Below are 11,477 nucleotides of genomic sequence, written 5' to 3'. Positions count from 1 at the left end.
AGATTACTTAAAAAATGGGGCTAGTCTTATTTGGGGTGCCTGGCTAGCTCAGTTGACAGAGCATGTGACTCTTAATCTCAGGGTCATGAGTTCAAGCCCTACATTAGATGTGGAGCCTACTTAAAAAAAAAATTGGGTTGTAAAACAATAGCTTATCAGTAAATAGTGAGTATTTCTCCGTATCATTAGGACAGTGATTAAGAACAAGTGTTAAGAGCAGACGTGGGTTGAATTCCAGCAACACTACTTCACTAGCTGTTTGAAGTTCTGTGTTTTCTTTTCTATGCACGGGAATAATGATACCTATCATCTAGGGATATTGTTAGGCTTAAGACAATACAATTAAGGTGACTAGTACAGTGCCAGATTCATCACAAGCACTCAATAAGGTATTTTTCTTTTTTATGACATCACTGTAACGGCTAGAGTATCCCATCTCATGGCTGTGCCAGGATCCATTTAACCAGTCCTGCATTGTTAAAATTTGGAACTTTTTTTTAAAGATTTTTATTTATTTATTTGACAGAGAGAGACACAACAAGAGAGGGAACACAAGCAGGGGGAGTGGGGGGGGGAGAAGCACGCTTCTCGCAGAGCAGGGAGCCCGATGCAGGGCTCGATCCCAGGACCCCAGTACCATGACCTGAGCTGAAGGCAGACGCTTAACGACTGAGCCACCCAGGTGCCTGGAACATTTTCACTATCAATAATATAAACAATAGCAAAATTTCCCCATACATTTCTGGTTATTTCTTTCTTTTTTTTTTAAAGATTTTATTTATTTGACAGAGAGAGACACAGCGAGAGAGGGATCACAAGCAGGGGGAGTGGAAGAGGGAGAAGCAGGCTCCTGGCTGAGCAGGGAGCCCGATGTGGGACTCGATCCCAGGACCCTGGGATCATGACCTGAGCCAAAGGCAGACGCTTAACGACTGAGCCACCCAGGAGCCCCCATTTCTGGTTATTTCTTTAGGGTTAAATCTTATAAGTGATTTGGTAAATCAAAGAATATCAACATTGTAAACTTGTGACACACATTGTCAAATTATCAACCAGTATATAGTTTTACCAAGTTAATCTTCTATGTATTGAAGGGATTTGGTCAACTCTTGCCAACAGCAGACATTTTAAAGAAATATGCTAATTTTATGGATCCTCCCAAATCTCATTTTATCAGATGTTTCAATTTCTTCTTTTGTTGTATTAGAAAGGTCTGAGGCTCTATAAATTAAAGTATGAGACTGGCAGAAAAATAGAAAAATAATTGGGATAAGTAAACATTTTAATGTAGCATGTTACAGATGGGGCACTTCAAGACATTTATGAGGGGCTGGGTTTTTCCAGTGGTTTTCAAAGTACACCTTGTGGGGAGGTGGGAATGGGGGTAAGCACTGCTGGCAAGTTGCATTAACTCTCATTCATTTCCATTTCAGCCATATTGGTCTGTTTTACATATTGAACTTATTGGTAAGTTGATCTGAAGGGTTCTGGACCTGAAAACAAAACCAAAAACATACTTAATGCAAGGTTTTGGGGCAACTGGTATTTTGCAATATAAAATAAGTAAATAAGTTGAATCTCTCCCTCACATCCTGTGCAAAAATACATATCAGCTAGATGAAAATATTAAATGGGAAAAAACCTCCATGAACTACCAGAAAATATGGACTAGCATTAAGCCCTTTTAAAGCACACTGATAAAAGCAGAGACCATGACGAGAGGCACTATTTCTCTGTGTTGGTTTTTCCTACAATATATGCCTCTGACACAGATTCAAAATGATTTTGTGGCTAAGGGGGTGTGGAAATGCTACACATCAATAATTACGCCAAGGATGGCTTAGGGTATTAACATCCCTGTTATCTCTATCAGAACCCCCAGATCACCTGGTAATATATGCAGTAAATATACACGGTAAATAAAATAATGTGCAAAATGAAAGCTGTAATACATCCTAGTATGTTATGCTGCAAGCTGACCCTTGCCATTAAGCCCTTCTCTCCACAGACATTCTAGAAGCATCACTGCTTGTCCTCTGGAGTCAGAGTGTCATCAGCATAGAAAGGCTCTGACAAGTACTTAGTGGAAAAAGAAGAAAACTAACTACATTTACTTACTGTTTTATCAAACTGACTTGACTACAGAACCCTCCCTTCAACATGATACCTATTAATATCCATAGAATTTGTGGAGCACACTTAGCAATGTCAGGCTAAAAATTAATATTTGAAGGAGAAAATGCTCAGCAAGAGGTGTTATTGTGAAAGACATACGTCCATTTATTGTTATTTTTTTAAAAGATTTTTTATTTATTTATCTGAGAGAAAGAGTGAGCAGGAGAGACAGTACAGGAACAGGGGCAGAGGGAGAGGGAGAAACAGGCTTCCTGCTGAGCAGGGTGCCTGACACGGGGCTTGATCCCAGGACCCTGGGATCATGACTTGAGCCGAAGGCAGATGCTTAACTGACTGAGCCACCCAAGCGCCCCCATTTATTGCTATTTGACCAATGCCCAAATTGAGGTGCTCTCCAGTGTTGTGATCTGCTGACACCTAGTGCTGATGCTTTAATTTAGTGTACACACACACACACACACACACACACACACACACACAATTTCCAATACTTTCCTGCCCACCGAAATAAAAACCTTGCAGACAACATTTATATTCTTATACGTAATTATAATGCATTTTTATCTTGGAATATTATGAAAGGACTTATGTAAATGATCCAAAGGGCTAAGAAAGTATGCTGCCTTGTACTTTTGCTCTTCTCTCACCTATTAAAATGTCTTATGAGACTATACGTATTAAAAAAATGTGTCAAGTAATGCTTTTTCTGACTCTTTATGTTATATCCATGAAGGGAATTGAATCAGACTGTGTTTAAGGGACAGAGCTAGAAGGTTCAGATAGAGAGATCAGGCCATTCTACAAAAACTCGAGATTGTAACTGGAATGAAGATAAAGTGTTTCTTTCAGTAAGCTCTTGAACCTATTTTCTTTTACCCCAAAAGTACCCTTTGGGTTTTAAATAAAGGGAAGGAAAAAGATGAAAGAAGGAAAATTAATATAACTGCAGTGATAAGCATTCTCCTGCTCCAAGGACAGTGGTTATTTGGTCCAGCCATTTAAATTAGTGTTAATTTGAATTATGAACCGTTAGGCTTATGAGCATGAAGATGCAACTTTTTTTTCCTTTTTTCTATTATTATGTTATGTTAATCACCATACATCATTAGTTTCTGATGTAGTGTTCCATGATTGTTTGCGTATAACACCCAGTGCTCCATGCAGAACGTGCCTTAATACCCATCACCAGGCTAACCCATCATCCCACCCCCTCCCCTCTAGAACCCTCAGTTTGTTTCTCAGAGTCCATCATCTCTCATGGTTCATCTCCCCCTCCGATCCGCCCCCCCATTCTTCCCCTTGTGCTTTTTTTTTTTAAACATATAATGTATTATTTGTTTCAGAGGTACAGATCTGTGATTCAACAGTCTTGCACAATTCACAGCGCTCACCATAGCACATACCCTCCCCAATGGCTATCACCCAGCCACCCCATCCCTCCCACCTCCCACCACTCCAGCAACACTCAGTTTGTTTCCTGAGATTAAGAATTCCTCATATCAGTGAGGTCATAGGATACATGTCTTTCTCTGATTGACTTATTTCTCTCAGCCTAACACCCTCCAGTTCCATCCACATCATTGCAAATGGCAAGGTTTCATTCTTTTTGATGGCTGCATAATATTCCATTGTATATATATACATCTTCTTTATCCATTCATCTGTCGATGGACATCTTGGCTCTTTCCAGTTTGGCTATTGTGGACATTGCTGCTATAAGCATCAGGGTGCACATACCCCTTCGGATCCCTACATTTGTATCTTTGGGGTAAATACCCAGTAGTGCAATTGCTAGGTGCTATGGTAGCTCTACTTTCAACTTTTTGAGGAACCTCCATACTGTTTTCCAGAGTAGCTGCACCAGCTTGCATTCCCACCAACAGTGTAGGAGGGTTCCCCTTTCTCCACATCCCCACCAACATCTGTCGTTTCCTGACTTAATTTTAGCCATTCTGACTGGTGTGAGGTGATATCTCATTGAAGTTTTGATTTGGATTTCCCTGATGCCGAGCAATGTTGAGCACTTTTTCATGTGTCTGTTGGCCATTTGGATGTCTTCTTTGGAAAAATGTCTGTTCATGTCTTCTGCCCATTTCTTGATTGGATTATTTGTTCTTTGGGTGTTGAGTTTAATAAGTTCTTTATAGATTTTGGATACTAGCCCTTTACCTGATATGTCATTTGCAAATATCTTCTCCCATTCTGTTGGTTGTCTTTTGGTTTTGTTGACTGTTTCTTTTGCTGTGCAAAAGCTTTTTATCTCAATGAGGTCCCAATAGTTCATTTTTGCCCTTGCTTCCCTTGCCTTTGGCAATGTTTCTAGGAAGAAGTTGCTGCAGCTGAGGTCGAAGAGGTTGCTGCCTGTGTTCTCCTTTAGGATTTTGATGGACTCCTGTCTCACATTTAGGTCTTTCAACCATTTTGAGGAAGATGCAACTTCTGATCTATATTAAATGTGTCTCTGTATGCTTAATAATGTCAATGCAATGATACCCATTTGCACAAATACACTGTATTAATAACTTCCAGGTTTTCTGCTACTAGTTGGAGATCAGATCACATATTTCAATAAAAATTCTAGTGCTACAAAATCCTGGAATGCCAATTTTAATTATCATCTGGTAACTATAAAGTAGTCACTTATTATAAGATAGGTTTAGTATTTTTGAGTATCTGACATCTTTTTTTAAAAGTAAGTTCTATGCCCAACGTGGGGCTTGAACTCAGTACCCTAAGATCAAGAGTTGCATGCTCTACCAACAGCGCCAGCCAGGCACCTCACCCCTTTTTAAGTATGACATCTTAATTTAATAGTATCTAATCTGATTATTGCTGGAAACCACAAAACAATTCCTGTGTATTTACTAGTTCACTTATAGTTACTAAGTTGTTCCGAATGAGTGTGTGTGTATGTTTGTGTGTGCAAGTGTGCATGCTTTGTGCAATTTCTGTTTCTAACTGGAACGTGGCACTGGCAGTTAAAGTGTTGGCTCTTTTGAGTTTGGCATGTCTAGGTTACTATGTGACGTGTGATGACCCAACTCTATCAAAATAACCGTGAAATCTTTATACATTTAGTCATGATGTCCTTTGGTTTTCACTTGACACAAAATCCTAAACACTACATGAACTCAGGCATTCAGAATTTCATGTTTTAGGGTGCTCATTTGAGAAATCATAAAATTGTTTTAGATTAGTACCAAAATGCCAACAAAGGATTTTAAAACATTTCTTAGAGAAGTTGTGGATTTTCTATGAAGGTGTATGTTTGGATCTCAGGCTGAGAACCCTGCCATGGATGACAGCCATTCATTCATTCAGCAATATTTGCTGAGGCTACATGTGCCTGGCACAGGGACTCGAACAATCAACAAACTGCCTGCCCTTAGGAACAGCCTTACAGTCTAATGGGGAAGGAGGACAATAGACAAGTAATTATATAATTTCAGATAGTGATTAGTGCTATAAAGAAAGTGAGCAGGACATGGAGGGTGAGAAGGACAGAGGTGCTATTTTAGAGAGGTTGGCAGAAGTGGCATCTTGCTGGAGCTGATATTTGAGCAGACACCTAAGTGATTACCTGGAAAAAGTTTTCCAATCAGAAGAAGGGCAAGTGCAAAGGCCTTGAGACAGGAATGTACACGGAGTGTCTGAGGATCAACAAGGAGGTCAGTGTGGCAGAAGCATGAGCTAAGGAAATAATGTCTGAAGTAGCCAGGGGCCAGATCACACAGGGTCCTGTAATGTCATATAGACTTTGCTGGTCCTTAGGAAAAAAAATGGGATTGCAGAAGGCATGCTTTAGGTAGACTAGAGGTGAAACTCCGGTCTCTGGAACTCAAATTTTACTTTTTTTGGGGTAAGATTTATTTATTTATTTGAGAGAGAGAGAGAACACAAGCAGGAGGGGCAGGGCAAGAGGGAGAGAGACTCTCAAGCAGACTCTGCGCTGAGCACAGAGCCCGACATGGGGCTCGATCCCAGGACCCTGAGATCATAACCTAAGCCAAAACCAAGAGTTGGATGGTTAACTGACTGTGCCATCCAGGTGCCCCTTTATTCTTTTCCTTTTTAAAATCGACTTTATTGGGGCGCCTGGGTGGCTCAGTTGGTTAAGTGGCTGCCTTTGGCTCAGGTCATGATCCCAGAGTCCTGGGATCGAGTCCCACATTGGGCTCCTGGCTCAGCGGGGAGCCTGCTTCTCCCTCTGACCCTCTCCCCTCTCATGCCGTTTCTCTCTCTCTCTCAAATAAATAAATCTTTTTAAAAAAATCAACTTTATTGAGGTATAATTTACACACACAAATGCACCCTTTTTAAAGTTCAGTTGGATGAGTTTTGGCAAATGTATATATCCATGTCATCACCATAATCAAGATGAAGAATATTTCCATCATCCTAAAAAGTTCCTTTGTTCCCTTTTACAGTCAGTCCCCATCTCTTGACCCCCACCAGAGCTAGGAACTCACTGGAATTTGGGGAATCATTATTTTTAATGTAGACTTAATAGCTGTAAGGACTTAGATTTGTGCTGCCAACAGAGAGCCATACCCACACGTGGCTACTTAAATTTAATTAAAATTAAATAAAGTTAACAAATCAGTTCCTATGTTGCACTAGCCACATTAAGTACCTAATAGCCACATGTAGCTAGTGGTTGCCATATTGGGCAGGACAGGCATAGGACTTTTCCATCACTGCAGATAGTTCTATTGGGCAATGCAGAGATGTTACCTAGGTAGAATTTGACCTTTGCCACATGAACGCAGGCTCAGCAGCCTACCTTAACTGACTGAGCCACCCAGCCACCCCTCTCTGCAACTCACAAAGTCCTCCTCCACCCTTTGAAATACCTTCTTCATGAGCCTTTTGAGAATTGCTCCTCTCTGTCCCCAGTTGCTGTCTGATACAGAAAACGCAAATGCTTTCTGGAACCAGGAAGGTAGTATGTCTCAAGGGGACCTGGTATATGATGTTAGAGTAAAGTGCTGGCCACTGTGCAAAGATGTTCACATTCAAAAAAAAAGTTAAACTGCTGCTGGCCAAACAAAAACACATGTAAGCCAAGTTTGGCCACTGGCCACCAGTCTGCACTCACTTCTTGGCTAATTCTCTCTCAAATCACTAAGCAGCTGTGATGTAGTGGAAAGACTGAGTGAACATGAACCTTGATTCGAAGCCCAGCTCTGCTACTTGCTAGCTGGGTGGTAATAATATTGATAATAATGTTAACCTTCCAGAGTTAAATCTTCTCATCTGTATAATAAAAACAATACTACCTATGTCACAGGATTTGTTTTTCTTAAAGATGTTATTTATCCATTTGAGAGAGAGAGAGAGAGAGAGAGAGAGCACAAGCAGGGGGAGTGGCAGAGGGAGAGGGAGAAGCAAGCTTCCCACTGAGCAGGGAGCCCCATGTGGGGCTTGATCGATGTGGGGCTCGATCCCAGGATCCTGACCTGAGCCAAAGGCAGATGCTTAACCGACTGATGCTTAACAGGTGCCCCTCACAGGATTGTTTTAAAGATTAAGATAATTTTCTTAAAAACACCCTCCCTACAATAAGCCCTCAATAAATTTTTCATAGCATCTGTGATATTTATTTTCTTGTATTGTTTTGATCGATTATATGCTTTATTCTACCTGTATTTATGAACAATTTGGTTGAGCCTATTTCTTCTGCTAGACTCTTGAGTTCCTTTGGGTCAGGGATGTCCTTCTGCATCCCTTTAAGTACCTACAGTACCTATTCAAGTAATTAAGTCCCTTGTATGTCCACCGTGAGATTCAACAAAAGCTTATGACTCAAAGTCTGATTGGGGGAGGAATCTGGAGGAACACAGTCAACTCTTAGTACAGATGTATATTTCATATAGGAAAGCATGTGGCTGGGGCACCTGGGTGGTTCAGTTGGTTAAGCGTCTGCATTTGGCTCAGGTCACGATCCAGGGGTCCTGGGATTGAGACCAGCCTCAGAGCTCCCTGCTCAGTGGGGACACTGCTTCTTCCTCTTTCTCTGCCCCTCCCTCCACTTGTGCTCTCTCTCTCTCAAATAAATACAATAATCTTTAAAAAAAAAAGTATGTGGCTGACTTATAATGATTCCCAAAGTTATGATTCCCTTCCTTTTCCAACATAAAAGAGAAAAAACAATCATGGTTGTTCTCTTAAGTGGATGCCTCTTGCTTTTGCATTTACTAGGTTTGCTAACAGCAATACAGGAATTTTAGAAGTGTCATACTATAATTTATGGGGGAAAAAGGGTTTCAGTTTTAACTACATTTTGGCCATTCAGATAGAAGTGATGCTGGGATAAAGGTGGTAGAAGAGGTATGTATCAGAGCAGCTAACACTAGGGGCTCAGCTCATTTTCCCATCCAGAATACTGAGACAAGAACAACAACTATTAGGAATCTCATAAAGTTCTTGTGAAAGTTATTAGACAATTAAGGTCATGGAATTTGGGGAGAAGAGGAAGGAAGCATGTGTATCTCACATAAGCAGGTTAGAAGCTTTCTGTACTCCTATGGCTTTATACAGCATGTCATATTTTGTCCTAACAAAATTCTCTTACTTCACAGGTACCCATGCCTTCCAAATGCCTGTAAAAGACTAATTCACATACTGAACTTGGTATGGTTGATATCATTGCCCCTTGGGATGCCTGGGTGGCTCGGTTGGTTAAGCGTCTGCCTTCAGCTTGGGTCATGATCCCAGCCGGGATCCTGGGATCCGAGTCCCACGTCGGGGTCCTTGCTTGGCGGGGAGCCTGCTTCTTCCTCTGCCTGCCACTCCCCCTGCTTGTGCTTGCTCGCTCTCTGGCAAATAAATAAATAAAATATTTAAAAAATATTGCCCCTTTATTGGTAAGCTTTCTTCTTTCTGAACTTTGCATCTACAGACTCATTAAATAAGTGATTTGTAGGTTAAATGACCTAATTTAACTCCAGAATTGATTGAAAACTTAACTCCTCTCCTTCCCCCTTATTAACTATGCTTTATACCAGGGTATTTTATTTTTTCCTCTCAAAAGTATCATTCTCAAAACTAGGAGAACCATAGTAACAAATGGGTTTAAATGTCAGATTTAGTTTGGTAAAAAAGTTTCTAACTAATCAAGGTTCCAAATGAGGAAAGTGGATCAGTCGAATGGACTGTGCTTGACAAGCCAGAGAGAGGCCACCCATTTCTTCAGTAGGGTTTTGTCAAGTATGATTTTGTCAAGTATGATTCAGAACGACACATTCGGATGCAACTTAAAAAATCTATTTCACTGTTCACATGTATTATTAGTAAGGAAAATCTGCCTTGGTGATGTCAAGACATAAAAGTGCATGCCAGTGTGCACACTGCTGTTATCTTTCATGTGCTCTGAAGCTTTCATAATTCAATTCTTTGGATTCTGTATGAGGAAAATAAAATTTCACTGCAGGTGTAACTTCTCCGTAACAGAAGACAATGATTTCTACTTAATGGGCATATTCAATTTCTCAACTTATAAACACTCAATAAAAAATCAGTTCCAAGAGCACGTATGTAGTACCACCAAACTATTGTCAAAATAGAAATAAACAACTTTTCCTGCATGAATTAAGAAAAACTTTATTGAAAAAATTATCCCCTTTAAGTAACATTACCTATCTTATATGAGGTAACATCATTTTTTGCATGGACCTGGAAGAACTGGGTGAGGAAATAACATTTGAAGACTTTCTCTTTCAAACATATTTCTTTTGAAGAAAACTGTAGACAATAATTAGGGTGAAAGTCAGTACTAATACCCTTTAGGAGTGTCTTACAGATGGTTCATTTCAAAGCATCAAATTCTATTTACACAAAAAACCTAGTAAGGTAAACAATTCCCTTGGCAGCTGCAGAAGACTCAAATGACCTCATGGATTGCACTGATGTATCTATTTTGTGCCAAATGTTTCAGAAATCTTGAGACAGTTCACTTATCTAAGGTTCAGAAAGCAAGAATTTCCAGAATAAGTGAAAGGGGCTGACTGTACAATAATAATTAAAAAAAATACTAGCTTTCAATTAACATATCAACGTGTTTTGCATGAAGAGGCAGTTTCCAAGCACACAATAAAGCTGTACTGCCCTCTTAAGGGTAAACATCTTTACCACTCACTCCTTGAGTCACTAACAGACCCAGAGGCTTAGCAAAAGGTCTGAGCTTAACAGCTCTTTTCTTTTGTAGAAAATAGTGTAAAAAGCACTCTTTGGGTCAGAGATACACTGGTGATTTGACCTTGCACAAGTCATTTAATTCCTAGTATTAAGTGGTAACGTATTAATGGACTGGTGAGAGAATGAGATGATATATATGAACATATGTAAACTATAAAGCAATAGTAATGAGAAGTTAGTTATTATTTTATATAAAACTGGTATAACCTTCCCTGCCTATATCCTTGTCTGTAAAATGGGTACAGATCTAGATCTGAATGCTTAACCGTCACTTACTGGCTGTGTGAACCCGAGGAAGTCCTTTCCTTTCTCGACGTGTTTTCTAACAAGGTTATTATGAAGATCAAATGATACCGTGTTTGTAAAGGCTGCAACAGGAATATATTAAGAACTTAAAAAACAGCTGTTACAGCTCTCTGAGGAGAGGGCCATAAGGAGCAAACTATATCTAGTTAAAACGCTTTGTATGTATATACGACTCTACACGCATCCAAGGTATTGTTATTTGTACTGTAAATTGCAAAGACATACAGGGAACTAGGAAACAAATGGCGCCCCAGTTACCCTCCCTAGAGAGGGAAAAAAGGCAGAAAAGGGGACTTAGGCACTCAGTGGCTTGGAATACAGGTAGGAAAGAGAACAGAGAAGTGTGGCAGAAAAAAAGACCTTAAGAAATACTCCGAGAATCAATTCATTGTTTTCCCCCTTTTTCTTTTACGACCTCCGGTCTAGATTAGATCATTTCATTCAACTTCCCAGCCCGCCATATCGCTGGACATTTATTTACTGTACCTTCTTCACTGAGAGCCTTTCATTCCCCTCCCCTTCTAGGAGTCGTGAACTTCAGACCCTCCGCTTCCGACACCCATTCCCTTTAATTCTGTTTTTACCAGGCTTCCCTGTATCCTTCTATCCGCCTAAGGGGGAAGTGAGGCTGAACGCACCGAAGGGCATCCTAGGAAATGTGGTCTCTCATTCTCTTTTGCTTGCGCTCTAGAAATGGGAAGACGACAAAGGAGATCCAGTTAAAACTACAACTCCCAGCAAGCAACATGAGAGACTGTCTTCCTTTCTGCCCCCCTTCCTATTGCCTTCCTCTTCCGCCTCTCCGCGGGGGCTGAACCGCTCGGCCTCACGGTATTTGT

The 11,477-nt window shown here is 40.4% G+C and overlaps 1 long non-coding RNA gene across 1 annotated transcript; it reads right to left on the bottom strand.

Moving 5' to 3' along the window:
• Positions 1-1,264: 1,264 nt before the first annotated feature.
• LOC112823130 (uncharacterized) lies at positions 1,265-11,427 on the bottom strand. The gene is made up of 2 exons (XR_012378228.1): positions 11,125-11,427; positions 1,265-1,493 (listed from the first exon to the last, which is right to left on the bottom strand). It is a non-coding gene; the product is annotated as an uncharacterized lncRNA (long non-coding RNA).
• Positions 11,428-11,477: the final 50 nt, after the last annotated feature.

This window comes from Callorhinus ursinus, unplaced genomic scaffold (assembly GCF_003265705.2).
Source record: "Callorhinus ursinus isolate GAN/ISIS: 27379988/994484 unplaced genomic scaffold, GSC_fseal_2.0 scaffold5, whole genome shotgun sequence".
Lineage (NCBI taxonomy): Eukaryota > Metazoa > Chordata > Mammalia > Carnivora > Otariidae > Callorhinus > Callorhinus ursinus.
Note: the sequence above shows the minus strand (reverse complement) of the source record. Positions and strands in the feature narration are given on the sequence as shown.